Source organism: Bubalus kerabau, chromosome 5 (assembly GCF_029407905.1).
Source record: "Bubalus kerabau isolate K-KA32 ecotype Philippines breed swamp buffalo chromosome 5, PCC_UOA_SB_1v2, whole genome shotgun sequence".
In the NCBI taxonomy this organism is placed as follows: Eukaryota; Metazoa; Chordata; class Mammalia; order Artiodactyla; family Bovidae; genus Bubalus; species Bubalus kerabau.
Window position 1 is genome coordinate 19,550,699 of NC_073628.1, and position 7,916 is coordinate 19,558,614.

At 45.2% G+C, this 7,916-nt stretch overlaps 1 pseudogene; it reads right to left on the reverse strand.

The window, feature by feature from the left end:
* Positions 1–5,311: 5,311 nt before the first annotated feature.
* Positions 5,312–6,113, reverse strand: LOC129653683 (14-3-3 protein theta-like; annotated as a pseudogene).
* Between the last annotated feature and the right edge of the window lie 1,803 nt (positions 6,114–7,916).

The window sequence follows — 7,916 nt, forward strand, 5'->3', positions numbered from 1 at the left end:
GAGGGAGGGAGATTCAAGAGGGAGGGGACATACATATTCTTAAAAGCTGATTCATGTTATTGTACAGCAGAAACCTACACAACCTTCTAAAGAAATTATCCTCCAATTAAAATCAAATTTAAAAAAAGAAAGAAAGAAAGGGGTCATAGAAACAATAACTCTACAAAACTCCTGTTTTGGCCACGCACAGTCCTGCGGGGAAGAGCTGCCTTTGTAACCAGTAGACATCTCTAGACGCTGAGACCTGATCTTCCCGCAGCCTGGAGCGCAGGATTTCAAAGGAGCCACCAGGTGGCGCTGGTGACGCGCTGATTCCTCGAAAGTGTCCTGTGTGTGGGCCAGGGCGGCTGGGACCTCTGGATGCTCCCTGGGCTGCTTTCTCGCTCTTCTCACCCGCTTCCACAAGGGCACGGACCCGGCCTCAGAGACTGGCGAGCTGATATGAAGAGCCAGCCATGACAACAGGAGGGTGAGACTGGAGCTGTGACACCTGGATGAAACCTCTGTCCCAAGAACGCTAGGGAGAGGTTGCTTTCATTAGGAGACTTGATAATTTCTAAAGGATGATTTTGTGGTTTTCAATCCTCAGATATTGTTTATTGCTATTTTTAGGAAATGGCATAAACGCTTGGAGACAGACGTCTCCATTTTCATAGGCTGAGTCCTGGAAGGGTTTCTGAGCTTCAGCAGAGTTTCCAAACCTAGACACCACGTCAGAATTCCCTGCCGAGTTGTTTTTTTTAATATAAATTTCTATGCACCACTAAATGAATTGTCTCTTTGATGGCCAGAGAACTTTAAAAAAAAAACTTTTTATTTTTTATTGGGGTATAGTGGGAAAGCCCCTGAGGCTGGGAAAGATTGAGGGCAGGAGGAGAAGGGTGACAGAGGATGAGATGGTTGGATGGCATCACCGACTTAATGGACATGAGTTTTAGTAAATTCCGGGAGATAGTGGAGGACAGAGGGGCCTGGGGTGTTACTGTCCATGGGGCCACAGAGTTGGACATGACTTAGTGACTGAACAACAGCAATAGCTGATTAACAATGTTGTTATGGTTTCAGGTGAACAGTGAAGGGACTCCATATATATACATGGATCCATTCTTTCCAACAGTGAAGGGACTCCATATATATACATGGATCCATTCTTTCCAAACCCCTCTTCCATCTGGGTTACCACAAAGCATTGAGCAGAGTTCCCAGTGCTATATAGTAGGGCCTTGTTTGTTAACCATTTTAAATATAGCAGTGTGTACATGTCCATTCCAAACTCCCTACCTATCCCTTCCCTCATCCTTCCCACCACCTCTGCTGGCAACCTTAAGAACCTGTATTTTTAAAAGGAACACCCCAGAAGAATCAGTTTCATCCATGATTTAGACACCATCATTCTTAGGTGTCATCCCCCAGGCTCATTCTAGAACCAACGCTCTCTGCCCACCACTTCCTGGCCTGTCGGGAGCTCATCTAGCCTCACACGGAAGGAAAAAGCAAAGGCACTTTACAATCCACATGTGTGCAGCCTCCTTCACTATTTCTCTTAACCTGAGTGAAAAGAAGGCCTCCAAACTGAAATACTGAGCAGCCCCCAACTTAACCCCCCATATAGTCCCAGGCTTCTTTGGTTTGGATTAGGGGAAGAAAGTTTGCAGACTTTCCCATCCTGAATTGAGCTTTTAGGTTTACAAAGGGCTGGAAACATAAGTGTTATCTAGAACAGGTGGTTCTAGCTTTCCCAAGCCCAACAGTTCCATGGGGCCAAGAGCGATGCCTGTGGCTTGTTTCACTCTCTTAACGATACATTTTGAGGAATACAGTCTTAATTTTATGTAGTCAGGTTTATCAATTTTTCATTTATGGTTGGTGAATTTTATGTCCTATTTAAAAAGTCATTCCATACCATGAGGTCGCAAATTTAGAAATTTTATTGTTTTACCTTTTATACTGTAACTCACAATATAGCTGAATTGATTTTTCCATATAATATGATATGGGGTCAGTTTAGCATTTTTTTTTCTATATGGATATAATTGTCTAACACCAATTATTAAGAAAATTTTCCTGTTTCCAAAGTTCATCAATTCTGTATTTATTATAAATCAAACGTTCGGATAGTCGTTTAGATTCACTCATTTATCATTTTCATTGCTCATTCATTACTATATCTTTGAACTTCTATGTGGGATCTTTTTAAATTTTATTTATTTTCTTAATTTTTATTGGAGTATAGTTACTTTTTTGGCTTCCCTGATAAGTCAGCTGGTAAAGAATTTGCCCCGAGAAGGCAATGGCACCCCACTCCAGTACTCTTGCCTGGAAAATCCCGTGGACGGAGCAGCCTGGAAGGTTGCAGTCCATGCAGTCGCTGAGGGTCAGACATGACTGAGCGACTTCACTTTCACTTTTCACTTTCATGCATTGGAGAAGGAAATGGCAACCCACTCCAGTGTTCTTGCCTGGAGAATCCCAGGGATGGGGGAGCCTGGTGGGCTGCCATCTATGGGGTTGCACAGAGTCGGCCACGACTGAAGTGACTTAGTAGTAGTAGTAAAGAATTTGCCTGCAATGCAGGAGACTCCAGTTCGATTCCTGGCTCAGGAAGATCAGCTAGAGAAGGGATAGGCTACCCACTCTGGTATTCTTGGTCTTCTCTAGAGGCTTAGCTGGTAAAGAACCCACCTGCAAATTGGGAGACCTGGGTTTGATCCCTGGGTTGGGAAGATCCCTTGGAGAAGGGAATGGCTACCCACTCCAGTATCCTGGCCTGGAGAATTCCATGGACTGTATAGTCCATGGGGTTGCAAAGAGTCAGACACAACTGAGCGACTTTCACTTTCACAGTTGCTTTACAATACTGAGTTAATTTCTACTGTAAGCAATCAGCTGTGTAGCCTGTGTGCATGCTCAGTTGTGTCTGACTCTGTGACCCCATGGACTGTAGCCCGCCAGGCTCCTGTGTCCATGGGATTTTTCCAGGCAAGCATACTGGAGTGGGTTGCCATTTCCTCCTCCAGGCGATCTTCATGGCCCAGGTATGGAAAGCACATCTCCTGCATTGGCAGGCAGATTCTAAACCACTGAGCCACCGGAGAAAAATCAGCTATACATATACATATGTGCCCTCTTTTTTGAATGTCCTTCCTGTTTGTGTCACCACAGAGCATTGAGTAGAATCCCCTGAGTTATACTGTAGCTTCTCATTAGTTACCTATTTTGTGTGTGTGTTAGTTGTTCAGTCAGCCGGGTCCGACTCTGTGACCCCAAGGACTGTAGTTCACTGGCTCCTTCATCTGTGGAATTCTCCAGGCAAGAATACTGGAGCAGACAGCCCTCTATTCCCTTCTCCAGGGGATCTTCCTGATCCAGGGATCCAGCCTGGGGCTCCTGCATTGCAGGCATATTCTTTTTTGTTTGTTTGTTTATAAATGTAATTTTATTTTATGTTACTCTGCTATTACATAGGGCATAACATTTTCACAAGGCTTTTTTGGGACTACAGTCAGTGATTAGCAGCATACAATAGTGGTCCAACTCTCTAAATAACAATCGCTAGACAAACTGGACACCTTCTCGCATGTGCACAAATCTGCATGGAAAAGTGCTAATGTTTTAGACTGGACTATGTGCCTTTTTCCCCCTTTCTAGTGTATTAAGAATGACATGCACTTTAATTTTCCAAAAGCAACAGTTGTATTCTGGCAGCAACGTGCTACTTCTATTACATAGTAAAGTGAATACGAGAACTACAAAGGCAGGAGGTGTAAGTGAGTTTTTATTGGGAAGGGAAGTTGTCAACTTAAACAGCAGCAAATGAAGAGTGAATAAGGAAACTCCCTGTTGTCACAGATACACAAGACCTCCATCACATATGATACAGGAGGCATTTTAATTTGTGATCCCCCAGCCCCAAAATGTCAAATGCTTGTCCATTCAATCTAATACTTCTGGATTCCTACTAAAAAGGAATACATTAAGGGGATGGAAAAGTTGCTTACTGAAAGGAAATCTCTGAAGAAGAGTAAGGGAATGTAGAAATTAAGAAGTTATGTAGCTGCTGCTGCTAAGTCACTTCAGTCATGTCCGACTCTGTGCGACCCCATAGACGGCAGCCCACCAGACTCCCCCATCCCTGGGATTCTCCAGGCAAGAACACTGGAGTGGGTTGCTGTTTCCTACTCCAATGCATGAAAGTGAAAAGTGAAAGTGAAGTCACTCAGTTGTGTCCGACCCTCAGCAACCCCATGAACTGCAGCCTTCCAGGCACCTCCATCCATGGGATTTCTCAGGCAAGAGTACTGGAGTGGGGTGTCATTGCCTTCTCCGGAAGTTATGTAGAACACTCTTTAAATTGTAATTAGCTACATTTTCAGACCTTCACAGTGATACAAAACACAGTCACTTGCAGAACTGGTTCAGATTACTTCAATACCAGATACATTTTTAGTCTTCTACATAAGTGTTTGGAAGTTACTTATGTTTGTATGAAATGAAGCTATTAATACTTTCCTAGAGCAGTAACTGCACACCAGGAAGGCTAAGACAAACACAAATCTAGGAATGGAGTTTTCCCAAAGCTGCAGTGTGAAGACTCTAAACAGTTGATTCCATACACATGAGTGTGTTTCTTTGCTATCAGATCAGATCAGATCAGTCGCTCAGTCGTGTCCGACTCTTTGTGACCCCATGAATCACAGCACGCCAGGCCTCCCTGTCCATCACCAACTCCCAGAGTTCACTCAGACTCACGTCCATCAAGTCAGTGATGCCATCCAGCCATCTCATCTTCTGTCATCCCCTTTTCCTCTTGCCCCCAATCCCTCCCAGCATCAGAGTCTTTTCCAATGAGCCAACTCTTCACATGAGGTGGCCAAAGTACCGGAGTTTCAGCTTTAGCATCATTCCTTCCAAAGAAATCCCAGGGCTGATCTCCTTCAGAATGGACTGGTTGGATCTCCTTGCAGTCCAAGGGACTCTCAAGAGTCTTCTCCAATACCACAGTTCAAAAGCATCAATTCTTCGGCGCCCAGCCTTCTTCACAGCCCAACTCTCACATCCATACATGACCACAGGAAAAACCATAGCCTTGACTAGACGAACCTTTGTTGGCAAAGTAATGTCTCTGCTTTTGAATATGCTATCTAGGTTGGTCATAACTTTCCTTCCAAGGAGTAAGCATCTTTTAATTTCATGGCTGCAGTCACCATCTGTAGTGATTTTGGAGCCCAGAAAAATAAAGTCTGACACTGTTTCCACTGTTTCCCCATCTATTTCCCATGAAGTGATGGGACCGGATGCCATAGGAAATCCAAATGGAATAAGGAATGGAGATGTTTTAGTAAAAAGGTTTCAAGGGGAAGAAAGATGACACCCTGTATGCACTTAGTTTTCTGCCCCTTCTGCCGCATCACGTTCTTCTCCTGCACTGTCTGATGTCCATAATGCGAGGTTGTCTCTCAGCAGCTGCATGATGAGGGTGCTGTCTTTGTACGAGTCTTCATTCAGTGTGTTGAGTTCTGCAATAGCCTCATCAAAAGCCATTTTAGCCAGTGTGCGGCCAGTTCCGGGTTATTGAGGATCTCATAGTAGAGCACAGAAAAGTCAAGAGCCAGCCCCAGCCCGATGGGGTGTGTGGGTTGCATCTCTTTCTTGCTTATATGGAAAGCCTCTTGGTAAGCTCCTTGGGAATTATCTATCGTTTGCTTCCGATCATCACCACAAGCAACTTCAGCAAGGTACCAGAAGTAATCTCCCTTCATTTTCATATAGAAGACACTCTCTGGATTAGTTGCATTGGCTGTTAAATACTTATCCAACAATTCCAGGACTGTGGTGCAGATCGACCTCAGCTCGGACTCCACTTTTTCCCGGTAGTCCTTGATCAGCTGCAACTTCTTGTCCGAGGTGTCGGTCTTCTGCTCGATGCTGGAGATGACCCTCCAGGTGGACCGGCGGCCCCCAACCACCTTGTAGGCCACTGACAGCAGGTTGCACTCCTCGTTGGACGGCTCTGCGCCCTGCTCCGTCATGGCTTTCATGCAGGTGGCCATGTCGTCGTAGTGCTTGGCCTGCTCGGCCCGCTTGGCCTTCTGGATCAGCTCCATCTTCTCCATGGGGAACGGGGGAGTGGACAGCCAGGTCTAGCCTGGACCCCGGGGGCTGGCGGTGGGTTGGGGGGCTCGGCGAGGAGGCCTTCATGTCTCCGCGGCCGTGTCGCGAGTCCCACCACTTGGATCCCTCTTCTCTGCAGGCATATTCTTTACTATCTGATCCACCAAAGAAGCCCCTATATATTTTACACATGGTATCAATAGTGAATATGTATCAGTTCCAGTCTCTCTATTCCTTCCACCACTACCTACCCCTTTGCCCCCTAGTATCCACACATTTGTTCTCTCTGTCTGTGTCTCTACTTTTGCTTTGCAAATAAGATGACCTGTGCCATTTTTCTAGATTTCACATATATGTGTTAATATATGAAATTTGTTTTTCTCTTTCTGACTTACTTAGCTCTGTATGATGGTCTCTAGGTCTATCCCTGTCTCTACAAATGAGTTTTGTTCGTTTTTATGGCTGCGTAATATTCCATTGTATATATGCACCACATCTTCTTTATCCATTCATCTGTCAATGGACATTTAGGTTGCTTCCATATCCTCAGTGTTGTAAATAGTGCTGCCTCGAACATTGCAGTGCCTGTGTCTTTTTGAGTCATGGTTTTCTCCGTGCATGTGCTGCATCATGGGATTGCTGGGTCACAGGCATAGATATTTTAAAGTCTGTATCTAATAACTCCTATTTCTGTAGTCCCTCTAGGTCTGTTTCTACAGCCTATTTTTTTTCTCTTAGCTTATTTTCTTATTGTATGCTAGTTATTTCTTGTTATCACAGACTTGATGGATACGAGTTTAAGCAAGCTCCAGGAGTTGGTGATGGACAGGGAAGTCTGGTATGCTACAGTCCATGGGGTTGCAAAGAGTCAGACACAACTGAGCAACTGAACTGAAGTGATTCTTTTTTGAAAAATTGTTTGCTAAAATAACTTGAGGACTTGAATGATATCACTTTCCTCCAGAAGGGATTTATGCTCATTTCTGCTATGTATCTATCAGATCAGATCAGATCAGGTCAGTCGCTCAGTTGTGTCCGGCTCTTTGCGACCCCATGAGTCACAGCACGCCAGGCCTCCCTGTCTATCACCAACTCCCAGAGTTCACTCAGACTCACGTCCATCAAGTCAGTGATGCCATCCAGCCATCTCATTCTCTGTCGTCCCCTTCTCCTCCTGCCCCCAATCCCTCCCAGCATCAGGGTCTTTTCCAATGAATCAACTCTTCGCATGAGGTGGCCAAAGTACTGGAGTTTCAGCTTTAGCATCATTCCTTCCAAAGAAATCCCAGGGCTGATCTCCTTCAGAATGAACTGGTTGGATCTCCTTGCAGTCCAAGGGACTCTCAAGAGTCTTCTCCAACACTACAGTTCAAAAGCATCAATTCTTCAATGCTCAGCCTTCTTCACAGTCCAACTCTCACATCCATACATGACCACAGGAAAAACCATAGCCTTGACTAGACGAACCTTTGTTGGCAAAGTAATGTCTCTGCTTTTGAATATGCTATCTAGGGATGCCAACAATTGAAGTTTCCAAATCCAGCTCCAGACATGGAGAGAGCTTGAAGCTGAACTGAAGTCCCCTGAGAACAATCTGATATGTTCAGTTTGCTCCTAGGGCAGACTTTCCCAGCCCAAGGAGAACTGGCTTCATCAGGTCCCTCTCCAGTTCATCCCTACTCTGATGAGCTCACACTCCCACTCAGGGGCAGTAAGCCCAGCAATGTGCCACCTGCAATATGCGATGTGCCCTCCAGCCAGCTCCTGTAGAACCAACACATACTCCGAAAGGGGAAGTGGCCCCA